A 6,119-nucleotide genomic window follows, 5' to 3' on the forward strand; every position below is an offset into this window, starting at 1 on the left:
TTGTAGCCAATTCAATTCATAAAAATGTTGGAACAAATTCACATAGAACTCTATAATATTGAAAAAAATTTAAGTGATAAGATAAGATAAGATAACTAAATTTACATTAAAATTATATAAGAAAAAATCAACCAATTTGCAAGAAAAGTGGAGATTTCTAGAAGCAAAATTTGACACACAATGTTAAGGAGGCAACTCACCATATAGAATGATGATATCAATTGCCAATGACATCTTAAATAGTGTTAAAAAATAGGAAAACAAACATGTACTTCTATAAAACCTACAATTGAATGTTGAGGAGACAACTCACCTTGTAGAATGATGACATCAATTGTCAATTGTCAATGAAATTTTAAAATTGTGAAACTAAAACAAGTAAAAATAAATAAGATTTGGGGTTGTTATGAAAATAGTTAATTTATATGCACATAAAGCTCGTAGACTTGAAAAATAAAAGCCCTAGAAGTATCTAAAATAAAATAGAGGAAGAAACATACTACCCACTATCCTTTCCTCTAAAAAATTAGAAATAACATTATTCTCATGAAGATTTGACAATGATGAACACAAATCAAATAGTCAATATAGTCAAGCTTTCACATATTGTCTAACCTACACAAAATCAAGAGCTTTAGAAATGGTTGGAACAAATCATTCTATCAGTTTCATCCTAAATAATTTCATATTCAAATTTTTGATTCAATTTTATAAATTATATTCTAAATATATGTCATTAACTTAAGATGAGATAGGAATTTCATCCAAGTCTAAGAGGAATGACATTTTATAATATATTTCTTAAATGCTAAAAAAAAAACATATGAAATGAAATTATTAATAAATACAAGAAATAAAATTGAACTTAAGAACTAGCAAAGCATAAGAGTATATTCGTCTTCACATAAATTACATACCTTAATAGCCTTGGTAGATCTTCCTCATGAAATACATTAAAAATATATAAAATGACTAAAATTTAGAAACAAAAATGAACTTACTAAATATGGAAAATAATGATTGAGTGAAAAAAAAATGATATATATTTTTTAACCTTTATACCCAACTTTATAGTGAATTTTTTTGTATCTTTGAAGGATGATTCTAAAATACATAAGAAACAATTTATAATATCCATTAAAAATAGAAAGTGATGAATGAAGACAAACCTAATAAATATAGAAAACAATGATTGAAAAAATTAACTTAAAAAGGGACTTGATTCCCAAAAAGATATAGTTGATTTAGGAAAAAAAGCCTTACCTTAATAGAACAAAATAAAATTAGAAAGCATTTCTTCAATTTGCAAAACCTTTATCTTTTTAGAGCATCTTTTATAATTTTGAAAGATCAAAAAAAAAAAACTCACATTTCCACTCTAGTTAATTAAATGGAATTATTCACTAAAATATTTTAGAGAGTAAGTTAAATGTAGTCTAAGCATCCTCTCCATGCATTATGTATCATGTTCATGGTTGGGTCATGTCTTTGCTAATTCTCCTTGATCTTAGCTCGCCTAGTTCTCCTTTACACTAAATACAAACAAATAATATAATCGATAAATATGAAAACTAATGATTTAAAATTTTAATAAAAAAATTTTTAAAATTGAGAATAAAATAAATAAATGTATTAAAATAGAGAAATTTACCTCTTTTGGCTTAGTTTTATTTTCTTATTTTTTTTGGGGGCTGCTTCTATTTTACACTAAAAATAATAATGAATATATTTCATTAATATAAAAATATATTATTGAAAAATCTAATAAAATATAGATTTCAAATGAGAAAAAAAACCATAACTAAGTTTATATTAAAATATAATTATATAAAAAATCGATCAACTTGCAAGAAAAGTGGAGATTTATAAAAGTAAATTTTTAGACAACTCACATTAAAGAATGATGATATCAATTATCAATAAAATCCTAAATAATGTTAAAAGTTAGGGGAAAAAAAAAGTAATTCTATAAATCTAGAGAATTCCAAGGTAAGGAAAATTGTGAAAATATTGAAATTAGAAAAAGTAAGTAAAAATAAATAAGATTTGATATAATTATATAAGAAAAAAATCAACTCACCCTGTGATGAAATTGTCAATCTTGAATTATAAATAATGTTAAAAGTTAGGAAAAGAAACATGTAAATTCTATAAAATTACAGAATTCCAAGGTAAGGAAAGATTTTGAAATTAGTGAAATTAGAAAAAGTAAGTAAAAACAAATAAGATTTGGGGTTGTTCTAAAAATAGTCAATTTATATGCACATAAAGAGTATTACTTGCAAAATAAAAGCCCTAGAAGAAAAATATATTGCAGTTTCTAAAATAAAATAGTGGAAAAAAGATACTACACACTGTCGTCTAGTTTAAAATCAAGAATATCATAGAACTTGCACAAAATCAAGAGCATTAGAAATAGTTGGAACAAATCATTCTATCAGTTTCCTTTTTGAAAAAAAAATCACTTTTTAAAACATCCTAGATAATTTAATCAAAATAGCATGTTACTCATACCAAATGAAATTATTCATATGTACAAGACATTCCTCACATTAATTGCATACCTTGGTAGCCTTGGTAGATCTATGTTATTTACACTAAACACAACAAGTTATCAAGGTTTTTAGTTTTATCTATATAAGAGACAATATCAACTTTAAAAAAAAATACCATTAATGTTAATGATTAATGTAGATTATTCAAATTGAAGAATTTGAATAAATATTTTAATCTATGGATCTAAATATCCTTTAATATATCAAATATCTTGAAAAACATGTGAAAGGTAAGATAACATATTTAATTTTTTAAAAAATTTATTTTAAAGAACTTAACACATAAAACATATTTTTTCAATTTATTAAAATTTCTTTTTTTTCAATTCTTCTTATTAATATGAAATATTCATTTTGTATACTATTAGTGTAAGAAGAATGATGTTTTATGACATATTTCTAAAATACTTAAAAACTCATGTAAACTGAAATTATTTTTGAGTGGAAGAAATTGAATTATACTTAAGAAGTGACAAAGCATAACATTATACTTTTCCTCACATTAATTTCATATCTTGGTAGCCTTGGTAGATCTTCTAAACACAACAATTTCTCGTGAAATATATTAAAACTATATAAAATGACTAAAAAATTGAAACAAAAAAGAATGCACTAAATATGGAAAATAATGATTGAGTAAACTACACAAAATAGATTATAAATATGAGATTTTTTCAAACCTTTATACATGACTTTATAGTGAATTTTGCTATATCTTTGGAGGATGATTCTGTAAGATACATGTAATACCCATTAAATATAGAAAGTAATGAATGAAGACAAACCTATTAAATATATAAAATAATGATTGAAAAAGTCAACTAAAAAAGGACTCTGAATCCCAAAAAAATGAAGTTAATTTAGGGGAAAAAATTACCTAAATACAACAAAATGAAAGTTCACAAAAAGATACTAACATTTCCACTCTAATTAAATGGAATCATTCACTCAAATATTTTAGAGTAAGTTAGAAGTAAAAAATTAATGAAATATTGTAGTGTAATCATCCTCTCCATGCATCCCCTTCATGTTATTTGTAGTGTCATGTTGTCATGCCCAGAACACCAACAAGTTTTGTTTTAATATTTAAAACTGATAATAGGATTAAATGTAAGAAACAAGTATTCAATCAATTCACTTAACTTCCTCATGCACATGTATAATTATAAAAATTAAGCACAACTCAAATGCAAATTTTCTTAACATATTTTAAACTTAAAATTGCATAGCTAAGTATATATCAACATGTTATCTAATAAATCAAATTTATACGAATGTGATTACCAACCATAAAAATGTGCAGTAAGGTAACACCATCACATCTGATTTTTAAATTACATATGCAAAACTGAAAACAAAGCTATAAGACTCAATGCAAGCATATTTACTCAAACACCATTTTATTGGCAAACCTGATTCAAAGGCTCAGCCGGGAAAGAATCAGGAAGAAAAACCGGCTTCGTTGCCTATTACAACAAGGTTCAAAATACAATTTACAATAGGATCTCAATCCCAAATTTCAACAATTAAATCAAATTTTCTTCATGACCCTGTTCAAGGGATTTATAATATTTTTTGCAACTCATTTCTAGAACCATGGAGGGAATAGAAGCTGATCAAGTGACCAAAATCATGACCAAGAAAAATTCAAACATGTGTATTCATACAAGGTTTTCACAATATGATTCACAATGAATCAACACTAGGGAAAGGTGGATTCTTCCAACCAGGAGAAGTCAAGCACAACACTAAACAAATTCCCAATCAGGGCTATTTACCAAGAACTTTCGTTCTTCCATTTCAACATACCATAATCATACAAGGTTTGTGTTGATAGGTAGGGGCCCATAACACCCTACCCTTTCTCCTTCTTCTCATCCTGAGAAGAGACTCTGCACTGGTTGGAGTCCGACTAAATAGACCTTTCCCAAAATTGGTCACTTCTTCCCTATCCAAGGGTGAGTAATACCAAAACACCCATGCAAAAAAATCTCAAAATTTCAACATAAACATGAAAATAAATCATCCCAAATAACATGGTTTTCAAATCTTCCCAACATACCCACAAACATACAAACATTCAAACAAAAACAAGGTAGCATAAACATGAAACAAGAATGAAATCTGAACAAGGGAGATGACAATTCCTACCTTCACGAAGAGGTAATGGCAATGAACAAGTTTGAGTAGAGTTTCCCCTTCCTTCCTTTCAATTTTCAAGAACTCCTCTCTAAATGTAGAGATTGGGTAACCATCCTCCACTAGTCCAAGAAAGGCCTCAAAATAAGCCTCCAACACAACCACCCAGAAGGATCAATAACTACACCCACCCACCTACGAATCTAGAAGCTCCTAACTCAACCCACACCATGGTTAAACACTAAGTGGAGGTGAGGTGACCTAACTCAAGATAGCCACTTGCAATTTTCGCACAAAGGTAAAATGAGACTTTTTGAGTGATCTCCAAAGTCAACAAAAGGGGCTTAGGGGTTGGAAAAGACCCGCAACCCATACCCATACCCCTTGGGCATAATTATTTCATGTTTTAAAGCCTTAGGAATAGGTTTCGAACCAAACAAAAGCTAAGAAATAATTAGGACCAACAAACAACACTAAAAAAGTAGATTAAGCACTAATCTGAATTAAGGATGACAAAATTTGATTAAGAACCAAATTAGCAAAAGATACTAACTTAATCCGACTTAGGTCCATGGGTTACACAACTAACCCTAACTAGCACGCTAAAGGGCACAAACAATTCACGAGTGTCAAGTGACACTATAAGAACACAGTTTACGAACATTAACCTTTACTGATCACATAAGGATACATACATACATACATCTCACAATTAAAATACTTGAATTACGAACAACAAGGTTTCCAAAATTAACACATACAGATCAGTTCTGCTAAAATATCTGCACACTCATTGCACACATCAGTAGTCTCAAAAATCTCATGTACATATATACGTATCAGAAATTCACATAAATTGAAACATACATCAATCAGGGTTTCTTGCATCCTACTTATATCCTTAATCTTAAAGATTCCAAAATCAATTTGTTAATCCTACATTTTACTTAATTCATCAACATACATATACATAAGCATTAAATGACGGACATCAAATATCTGAAAATAACATCACACAACATGAAATAATATAGTATGTTCTAAGTATCAGATAATGTCTCGACATCTCGAGTCGTGAGTATCAAAATGATAAAATAACAACTATGGCTACGAAGGGTCGGGGTGAACTCAGAACATAATGCTTCAATTATTTAACTATTTAATTCATTTCTACTCACATTTAATCATTAGTAGATTAAATACAAGAATAATCATTCTTAGGCATGCATGTACCTAAACATCATAACATCACCAATAGTGAGTATTGAACTATCTAAATGCATAGAATCCAAATCACTAAGGTAACAAAATCGATAACATCATCATTAAGTGAAACACCTTGTATTATTGTTAAAAAAAATTTAATATTTAAACAGTCGAGATAATGTAGTTTATTTTTGATTGACTTACTTATTTAAAACATGA

Source organism: Cupressus sempervirens, chromosome 5 (assembly GCF_028749045.1).
Source record: "Cupressus sempervirens isolate cs-2001-9-10 chromosome 5, ASM2874904v1, whole genome shotgun sequence".
Lineage (NCBI taxonomy): Eukaryota > Viridiplantae > Streptophyta > Pinopsida > Cupressales > Cupressaceae > Cupressus > Cupressus sempervirens.